Source organism: Nilaparvata lugens, chromosome 1 (assembly GCF_014356525.2).
Source record: "Nilaparvata lugens isolate BPH chromosome 1, ASM1435652v1, whole genome shotgun sequence".
NCBI classification, from domain to species: domain Eukaryota; kingdom Metazoa; phylum Arthropoda; class Insecta; order Hemiptera; family Delphacidae; genus Nilaparvata; species Nilaparvata lugens.
In genome coordinates, this window is record NC_052504.1 from 53,032,207 (window position 1) to 53,043,846 (window position 11,640).

Genomic DNA, 11,640 nt, shown 5'->3' on the forward strand with positions numbered 1-11,640 from the left:
CAAGGACTCCAAGAACTTGCAGGAGTTCTAGAGGAAATTGCAGGAAATCATAATGGAGGAGAATATTAATAAAATGGAGTTGGAGCTTGGGAAATCAATTGAATCATGTCATCAATAAATAAACGACATAAATAAGAAGTTTCATGAGCAAAACAGGCAAATTAGCACATGCCTCATCAACATCAATATACTTTCAACAGAAGTAGCTAGCCTCAGGGAAGAAAATGCATAGCTGAAGGAGCACGTCGAGGATATAAAGAATACTCAAGATCGAACATGCTGGAAATAAATAGTATACCCAAAAAAGGATGAAGATGTACAAGAAATTATTTTTATAATGAGCAAAGCATTGGGACACAAAATAAAAGCAGATGCAATCGACATTTGTCACAGACTAAAACAACAAAATGAAAACCTACATCCACCAATCGGTGTTAAGTTCATTCATAGAACAGACAAACAAGAAATATTGAATAAAAAGAAAGTTACGAGGCAGTTTTCTACAAAACAGATGGGAGAAAAAATGGACCATCCAGTCTATGTGAACAAAAGTCTAGCACCTGCGCAAAAAAGGATTTTCACCATGGTTAGAGAGATCTTTAAAAGAGGTGAAATCAAATACCTATGGATCAAGGAAGGGAAGATTCTGGCAAGGAAAGAAGACAGAACATCAGTTATTGAACTCAAAGTTGAACGTGAGAAGTGCATCAGAGCAGCCAGGTAATCCAGCAAATAACAGTGTCACTGAATAAAAATGTCATCAGAAATAAGTAAAAGAGAAACACTAATTATTCACCAAAATACGGTATATGCAGTCTGCAAAGTAATTTTGATTTATTCATAGTTCAAATGAGGAAATTAGAAAGCAACCTGCTAATAATAGTCTTGACAGAAATATGGATACTAGAAAATGAAATAGACTTATATCATAATTCGTCCCTTTGGAGCAGAACTATCTTAAGTCCAAATTTTCCATTTTTTGAGTTATGAATGAAATTGATCATATCTAGGTTTATCTTCATGCTGCAGAGTCCAATTTTACCCATTCACCTTCTATTTCATTAGTACAGTTATAGCTTAAGTCCTCATTCGCATTTCTATCAGAGCAGAACTATCTTATGTCCAAAAAGATTGTTCTGCACTGAACTTCTATGTGACCTAAGTATCCAATGTCCAAGATGGGTTAGTTCTGCACTGAACGAAAATTGATTTTGGCGGCAATGAAATCACATTGGCGGCATTGGCGCACTGCAGAATCTTTTTTCCGACCATAAGCAATATTTAACCTTCTAGTCGTGACCCTATTTTTTTCTGACAGTCGTGACCCTGGGTCCCAGGGACCCACTTCTTTAATATTGAATATTTCAATATATTTTAAGATTTAATGTTATTCTATATGATTCTGATATGTCCAAGGGTTATTGAAGAACGCATTGAGCACTTATGTAAAGCAGAAATCGATCTTTATTATAATTATAAAAATAAATTTGTAAAACCTTGCATTTTTAGGGTGGTGAAAAGTAACGTTAGGTTATTATTTTATATAAAGTGAACAAAACCTTACAGTGATGAATACTATGATGGATCTTACATGCAACACTACTAGAAAGATAGGGAAAAAATTGGAAGGTCATAGTTCACTTTTAGGGTATTTTTTACCCTACCCTCAATTTCATGTTGCACAATCTTTGCAAGACTCATGAAATTATAGTGATGAATACAGATATTATAAATCCTAAAACCTACATGAAACACTACTAGAAACATTGAAAAAATATAAGGTCTCATAAAGTTCACTTTTAGGGGAGATTTAGTATTCCTGGGATCACCTGAAGTTCATTGGTTTCACTATCATCCCACTCAGGGTCAGTATTCTTATCTTGAACTATGAATTTATTTTTAGCATCACTAATGTCATTGAAATAAAGATTCAGAAGTCAATTTGCACATTATTCGAAGTCTCTGTTCAAAATAAACATATTGACTGCTTGAATTCAATCACTATTGCATGAAAATGTGCATTTGAAAGAAAACGAAAAAAGTTGTGTTAGTCGTGACCCTTGAGTCCCTGGGACACAGAAATGTCATTTCACGAGAACAACAAGTCACAGAGCACTAACACTCTACATCAAGTTTGAGTGTCTACTGACATGAATTTACATGGGTCACAATAGACAGTAAAGCAAATGGAAGCAAAATTATAACCAAAACAAAAATTGCCCGGGTCCCTGGGAAGGGTCACGACTAGAAGGTTAAAAGCAGAGCAGAGAAAATAGTGAAATTTTTGGAGCTTGGAAGAGATGGTAAGTAAATATAGATTTACAATGTAGAATTTCAGTGAATTTTATTTATAAAAATAATTACCTTATACAAAATGCAATGTGTCATGGATTATCAGACATCATAATATTCAAAATATGTGTGATTTTTAAGGTTAGGATAGAATTGATGCTTTTTTCTATTAATTTATTTATAAAAGAATAGTTTTTACTCTCAATATTAAGACATTTTTTCCACATTGCATAGTTCACTGAAATTGTACACTTCAGTAAAGTTTATTCATGTGTTATTCTATGCATGCCCCTAATTGAACACTGCAATAGACTATTCAAATTCTTCTATACAGCTCACCAACAGTTTGTTGTTATCAATCGATGAGACCCTTATAGGAACAAAAAGTCAAAATGCTATCACTCAATACTTGCCAAATAAACATAATCACCGATGGGGCATCAAACTGTGGGTATTGTGCGACTCGGTATCCAATTACTGCATGTCCATGATGTGCTACAAGGGAAAAAAGGACCTCTGAAGAAACTAAGAAGTATGGTTTAGGGTATGCAGTTGTTACAGCTCTGTTTTGTGCAAGCAATTATTTTAACAAAGGATTTCATGTCTTAACAGATAAGTGTACCTCTAGTGAAAAAATTGTATGAACTGAAAACGTTTTCACTTGTACTGTTAGAAAAAACAAGAAGGGATTACCTGATGGAGTGAAACAAAATCTTCAAGTGGGCCATAAAAAAGTATTTCAAACAGGGAAAAGTAGTGGCATTTGCTTATAGGGAGAAGAAGTCACAGAAGAAACCTGTTGTATTGTTGTCTAGTTGACCGAGCGAAGTGAGGTCTAAGATTCAAGTCGACGGTTTGGCATTTCTCTTAATGTTTATATGTTGCGCATTTACGGCGAAACACGGTAATAGATTTTCATGAAATTTGACAAGTATGTTCTTTTTAAATTGTGCGTCGACGTTTATACAAGGTTTTTGGAAATTTTGCATTTCAAGGATAATATAAAAGGTAAAAGGAACATCCTTCATACGCCAATATTGGAGTAAAAATCAGACAATAGAATTATTAATCATAAATCAGCAGTTTAGTGGACTATTAATAATACTACCCGTTCAAAAACATCGAACATCTGGAAAATGTATCTTTCCTTCAACGTTAGTAGACAGCTGATTATAATACTACTCATTCAAAAACATCAAACATCTTGAAAATGTATCTTTCCATCAACGTTGTAGACAGTTGCAGCCAGACCTGATAACAGCGCTCACACTCACATTCCGGGACGAAACGTCATGGTACGATAGGACAGAAAGCTCCATGTTTATTTAGGAGTTTTTCTAGACATTTGAAATTGACAAATTATTTATTAATTTTTGAGAAAACTTAACAACAGGTCAATGTAACTTACTGAGCGCGAGGTTTACTGTTCACAGAACTACTAGTAAAACAGAAGTAAAAGATGTGGAGTCTGTAAAACGACGTCATGGTAGGGTAACACATGAGAAAAAACCATTCATTATATTAGACTATATAATATTAATTCGGAATTACTTGTAGCCAGTAAATGATTATAATGCTCTAAAGAAATTAAAAAAGTCCTATTGGAAATAAATGAATGGGCATCAATGAATTATCCACTTGTCGTAGGCATAGATGAATTTAGCCAGCTAGCAGATTTATCCTCAATTGATTTACTCAGTTTCATCTTATCAACTAATCATTTGAAATATATATTTTATCATAGGGGCACTAACAGCATGAATTTTATCAATATTCCAGAACCAGATCGGCCAGAAGAAAAAGTATGCCTAAGAGGTTATCTACCAGAAGATAGCAAGCACCATAACTTTCTAAATTGCATGATTGAATTGAAAAATCTTTTACAGCAATATGATAAAATAAACGCAGGTATTTTCAAAGAAGCTCTTTTAACACTTCGAACCGAAAATCTTCATGCTTCATCGTCGGTCTTCAAAGAAATTGAATTGAGGAGTATGAATGTTTACTATAATGAATTGAAAATGTTCCTTCTATCAACTACTTCAAAATATAGGATGGGATTCAGTATGGAGGGAGGCGGAGCTTACGTATCATTTGACAACAGTTCTCGCAGATATAGAACCAATGAAAAATATATTATGGTTAGTCGAGACACTCAAGTGATGCTTAATGAGGAACTGTTGGATGCTGTTTCGAAAATTGATATATCTCGATGCAAGATACCAAGAATCAGATGGATTGATGGAGTTCCAGGGAGCGGAAAAACACATCTAATTGTTGATAAACATCGACCAATGGAAGACCTCATACTAACTCAAACAAGAGCCGCAATCAAAGGAATAAGATCAACTATAAAGGAGAAACACGGAAATGAATTCAACTCAATCATCAATTCAAATTACAGAACCGTGACGTCGTTTCTAATTAATGACTGCCACAAAAAATATAAGCGCGTATTCATCGATGAAGCTGTCCTTATGCACGCCGGCTTCGTAGGATTCGTCTCTGAGCTGACAGGCGCAGACGAGATAGTACTGGTTGGAGACTCAAAACAAATATCTTACATCGAGAGAAGTGCTTTTCCAGCAGTGTGGAAAAATATTTCTGTTTTCGCGGATCCGGATTCTTACCAATCAGTAACCAACAGGTGTTCAATGGATGTGTGCTGTCTGTTGTCTAACTACTACAATGATATCTGCACTACAAATAAAATTATTCGATCAATTGAACCAACAATAATTAACGGAGAACCTCACAACCTACAACCACAAACTTTAATCCTCACATTCACGCAATCAGAAAAACAAATGGTACTGGAAGCTGTTAAAAACAAGGCTCCCGCTGGCTCATTAACAATACTAACTATACATGAAGCTCAGGGTTTAACGTTTAGAGATGTTATCCTAGTGAGGAAAAATACTAAACCACTCAAGATTTACAATAGCATTCAGCACATAATAGTAGCACTTAGTAGGCATACCAACTCATTCAGATATTTAACAGTTGGAGAGCAAGATCTCATGCTGTCATTAACTCAAAAAATACAATCAGTTGAGGACAAGGATATCTACAATACAAGCATAAAACAGCAACCTTTATTTATACTGTGAACAAACAGGGTGAAGCAGAACAAGTATGCAAAGAAGCTCTATGTTCATTGTATCAAGTAGGGCGGAAAAAAATTGATATAATGAAAAGTCGTGTTCAGAGTGGTGTATCAGCTCCTCCACCTGATTGCAGAGGAAAGCATATGAACAGACCTCACCGGATGGATGATTGTACCAAACAGCACATCGTGGAACATATAAACAGATTTCCAGTAGAAGAATCTCACTATTCCAGAAACAAAAACCCACATAAAAAATATCTGTCTCCCTTACTGAATTTAAGTAAGATGTATGAGCTATACATTGAAGAGTGTAATCAAGCTAATCTACAAGACAAATTCAAGATAAAAAAGAGTTCTTACAACAAAGTATTTGTCACAGAATTTAATTTATCTTTTGGATCCCCTAGGAGTGATACTTGTGCAACCTGTGATGCTGGTGAAGACAACCAGGAACACAAAGAAAACGTGAAAAGTGCATTTGAAGCAATGAGATACGATAGAAATAGAGCAAAGTCTGATAAGAATATTGTATTTTTAACTATTGATTTGCAACAAACAATGCCCCTTCCCAAGCTATCTACATCAAATGCCTTCTATTTGCGGCAGATGTGGTTTTATAATTTCGGCATACACATCATTGATAACAGCTCAGAAAGAGCATGTTTCTGTACTTGGACAGAAGATATCGCGAACAGAGGAAGCTCAGAAATTTACAGCTCCCTTTTGAGGTATATTGAAGTAGATGAGAGTATAACAGACAAAAAGCATTTAATCATCTGGTCAGATTCATGCGCTGGCCAAAACAAGAATTTCACTATGATTTGCCTCTATCAGTACCTTGTGCTGAAAGGATACTTTGACTGCATAGACCATAAATTTCCTGAAGTTGGTCATAGTTACCTTGATTCTGATCGTGACTTTGGAAGAATTGAAAAAAAATTGCGAAAACATGAAGTTATTTATGTGCCAGAAAAATATAGAGAAATAATTTCTTCAGCATCTAAAATTAATCAGGTAATTGACATGACAAACCATTTCAAAAAACTCGAGGAGCTGCCAGAAAAGCTTCATATACTGAACAGGAAGAAAGACTCATTGAATAAAAAGATCAGATTCCGGGATGGTATAAAATGGGTAAGGGTCAATAAATTCGGTTCTTATCTCTACAAAGAGTCATACGATGAAGCAACACCATTTATAGAAGTCAATCTACTTAAAAAGAAAAACTCTGTACCACCTGCTGCTGAAGACATTCATATCCAGAGAATTCGTGAGAAGTATGGAACAATTTCAGAAGAGAAAAGAAGAAATCTCCAAGAACAGATTAAGTTTGTGAGGCCTGAGTACCGGTACTTCTATGAGGAGATTATTGAAAACTTTCAATAAAAACTCTATCTGAGACAGTAGTTGATCACCATTCAAACATTTTCTTTTATTATGAAGATCTCTCTTGCTTGATCATTACGACTCTTTGTAGAGATCTTTATAATGAAAGAAAATGTTTAAATGGTAATTAACCACTGTCTGAGATAAAGTTTTCAACTTATTTTATCCTTAACTTTATTCTCATCTTTTTTTTTCACTTTTCATTGAAAATATTACCGAATTCTAAAATTTTGAACGAAATTACCCAGAAGCAAGTCCTAGAACACAGAGACTTTGGGATTGAAAGGCAAAAAACATTTTATTTCATTATAAACAGTGTGTGAATATAATTTTTGACATAATAAACACCTTTTTCACTTTTCAAATAGTTCAGTTTTTTTACAAACCTTTCATGAATGAAGGTGTTATGTACACATTTTTATGAAAAAAACATATATGCAATGGATAAAAAAATTGGAAAATCATGTCAAAAAAATTTATTTGTAAGTGATAACATAATATCAAAATTATAGGAGTATTGTAATAACCATGAAAAAGTAGCCATAAAAAAACTTTGAACTCGATTTTCTCAAAAAGTATGATTTGTAACATAACACCTTCATCCACTCATGTCTTCAATTGGCACACAAATAATTATAAACACAAAAACAAAAATGGCTGATTTGGATTTATTAGACATTGAAGACTTTTCGATTCCAAATTCACAAGATGTCAACAATACAATTCAACCTTTCAACTTGAAAATCATCAATTTCAACATCATAAGCTACAATAAAAATTTTGAAGAATTTCTTATTCAACTGGAAGACCTGAACGTGGATTTCGACGTGATAGTCTTAACGGAATGCTGGATTGCTGGTGGTGTTTCCTTGAAATCAATTCTGTGGTGCCAGGGTAAAGGGGTATAAAATTTATGTCAATTTTTGGTGAAATGGAGATATGTCCACCAGCTTATAGAGCTTGAAATTCTCTACAAGTGTGTAAAGGGATATATTATGTCCTAAGACTATTATTGCAGTTTCTATACGAATGTGCAAAAGGAAACATCAGAGTCACATACAAATGTGTTTTGGTAAAGGGATATAAGTCAACATAATTCATCATCATAATTCAAAATCATCATCTTCCACTAGTGGAATAACACCGATCGATAAGAGGGGCTCACACAGTCCTCCAAATAAAATAAGTGAGGAAATACTCGAACAGGCAAGGCAACATATCTTGTCCATACCTGCATATGAGAGTCATTATTCTAGACGACACACAAACAAGAAATATTTTCCTTCTCACTATACTTTGGCACTCATGTATAGGGAATATTGTAAGATAGCTGACAAGCCGATATGCAGAACCCTTTATGAGAGAATCTTTCATGAACAGAATTTGGCAATAAAAAGTCCAAAGAATGACACGTGCAATTTATGTGACACTCTCAATATGAGAATGTCGTTGGCATCAGAGGAAGAGAGAGTGAACATTGAAGAAAAATTGAGAACTCATCAAAGTCTTGCCGAATTGGCCTATGAATCAAAGAAGAATGATAAAAAAAATAGTGAAACAGATGGAGGTATGAGAGTGTTGGCTTTTGACATGCAGCAATGCCTGCCAACCCCTTTACTACAAAGTGGAGTGGCCTTTTATAAGCGTCTTCTATGGACGTTCAATTTAACTGTTTATGACTGTAAAGATAGACAAGCATATTGCTACATGTGGTCTCAGCCCGAAGGAGGAAGAGGAGCCAATCAAGTGGCATCATGCCTTTCAAGACATTTTAGCAATATGCCACTCAATGTCGCCCATGTTGTGATGTATTCAGATACTTGTGGCGGCCAGAATAAAACAGATTTCTAGCTGGGATGTGCCTATCGTTTTTGAAAAATAGTGATACAATTAAAATAATAGATCATAAGTTCCTTGTTGCAGGTCACACTCACCTCGAGTGTGACTCTTCACACGCCCAGATTGAAAGAAAAAAGAAGAAAACAACAAGCCAGTTGAAATTTACCACCCACACGAGTGCGTCAGACTGGTAAGGAACGTCCATTTGTTGTAAAAGAAATGAAACAGGAACATTTTCATGAATACTCAGACTTGTTCAGTACAGCTCTTCAAATGAAGAAAAATAATGCCAATGGAGAAAAGTTCATCTGGAGAGAAGTCAAGTGGCTGCGGTATGAGAAAGGCTCGAATGTAGTTTTCTATAAGGAGACATTGAGTGTTGAGGCAGAATTTAAAAAAATTAGTGTCTTTAGAAGAGATCATGGGAATTCGAATCTCACCCTCCGGCTGAGCTACAATTCACGAGTTCCAATAACAGTTGCTAAGAAAAAAGATTTGCTTGCACTCCTACCCCTAGTGCCTGACATATTTCATAAATTTTATGAAGAACTGCCGACAACAGCCACTGGAGGAGACATCCATCCTGATACAATTCAAGATGATGAAGAACATTTGGAGTAGGGAGATTGAGAAAAGTATGAATTTAGTTTTTTTAGTTTATAAAAGTACATGATGATTTTATTTTTAAGACTAAACTTGAGATGGACTAATAATGAATGATAGGTAAGTTTGTGAGTTGATACTTTAGTGGTACATGAAAAATTATATAAAAGATTTTGATACTGTAATGGGAGATCAGATTAATAATATTCAACAATCAAACCGAACATTTTCCATTTAGAATAACAAACTCTATCACATTGCTTACTGTTTAATGTGCTGTAAAGCATCACATGTTTGATATTATAATTTATATTAATCTACAGATTCTGATAAAGTTTTTAATATTTCACAGAAAGTTGTTACTTTTTTCGAGGATTCATTTATTCTTAGGTGAAAATCACCCAATTAATTTTTAAATGAAGGTAATTAACTTATTAATGCTAATTAGCAGCTATATAATGCCAATTTCATAAAATGCAAACAGAAATGGTTCTGTTTATCATTGTTCTTAAATTTGGAAATGTGTGAAAAGGGGTATATGTCAAATGAGGAATGTGCAAAAGGGTATAAGTTGTACAGAATTATAATTCTGAAACATATGAATGGGTGTCTGGAAGAAGGGCCTATGTTCGAATTTTCATGAATCTTGTTTTTTGGTGGAATAATGGCCTTTGTTATGTCTTCTATCGACTGTAGAGATATTAGTTACAAAAGTATCCAACAGAGCTCAGGGCAATGCATAAATTGAAAATGTCCAGTGGAAGAACGGCATATTTTATGTTTATTTTTTTGAGTCCACCAACAGCTGGAGACAGCATTGATGAAAGTTCTAGGTTGTGGCTTTTTATGGTGCTGTGTTGCAGTCTAAACTGATGGATCTAGTGCGTGGTTATGTTGTATTTTAATTAGTTTGAAGTTTTAGTTTAAAGTTTAATTTGTGACTAGCAACTCAAGATGGATTTGTCACAAAGAGATGTTGAAAATCTGTACAGTGGGAGGAAACGATCATTGAACGTCACTCAGTGGAAGGTGTGATGTACCAATGATTGTACAGTCCTCAAAATACAGAATAAATTTGTTCATAGGCTAGTACAAGAACGGAATAGCTTCTATCACCGTAGAAACAATACAATCTTATCTGAGGTAGATAGACGACCATTATCTAACTTACAAAGAAGGAAATAAATAAATCTGTAATTGTATGCCTTCCAAAAAATTAGTCAATGGAAAAAACCGTATATGTTTATATGCCTATGGATTGGAACAGTAAAGTTATATTTGAAGGTTAGTTTCGAAATGAAAACATAACCCCAAAACAAACCAAGGCTAGCTCATTAACAAGTAGCAAATTGAGAAGGCAGTTCAACTAAACATCGATCATAGAAATAATATATTATTAAATTTTTCATTTTTATACTTTCGTTTCTAGGCCAAATAAGCCCGAATATTTATTTATTTAAACTACAAAAAAAATATACTTGTTAAAAATATATGAACAAATTAGCTTAGCCATATATAACGTTTGAGGGTCGATATTCTAGCATATAAAAAACAATATAAACAAAAAAATAGGAAGAAATATTTATTTATTATGATGTTCGTTATTGTTATAAACATATATATTCTTATGTCTACTTTATGTTATACAAGCATGTCTATGTTCTATAATCATTAGCTGTTCATTGAAGCCAATTTAAAAGCATATCATCATAGACGAATTCTATTATTTATGTTGGGTATTATTATAATTATAAAAAACTAAATAATAATTTGGAACAACTTAAAATCAGGAATTTCACCCTATTTTAAAAGCTTTAAAGTTGGACACAGTGACACCACCCATTCGGCGTATTGGTTACGTCACAGAATCGGACCAATCCCGAATTAATATGTAAATTTGGCGAGATAAAATTTGGAGGAGAAATTGAAGTGAAAATTAGAAGAGGAAGACTCGAGGCCATTTTGCAAGGATCATCGGTAGGATGCAGACCTAGTCCACGTACCTAATTGTTCAAAAGCTTTAATTTCTGTTTCATGTAACTTAATCTTCGTTTTTCTGTTTTTTAAAAAGTTGTTCCAAAGTTCCTATAATAATTGTGATATTAAGATTTTAAATTTCATTCAAATAAACCCTGAAATTATATCAGTGAAGTCTGTTCAACATTTTTCGCCACGTGGAAGGACCCAGCCGGAACGATATATTCTACGGCCGAATATATTTCGAAAAACCAAAAAACGGAAACAAAAGTCTACGTAAGTTGTTCGAATATATAAAAGGGGATCCCCATAAATCTGCGAAAATTGTACAGCGCATAAATTCGTCCATTTGGAAAAGTCATGACTATAGTTTTAAGGGTACAAAATTTATCATAATTAAATTTTATAGTATTAAATAAATTTAACTGTCCACG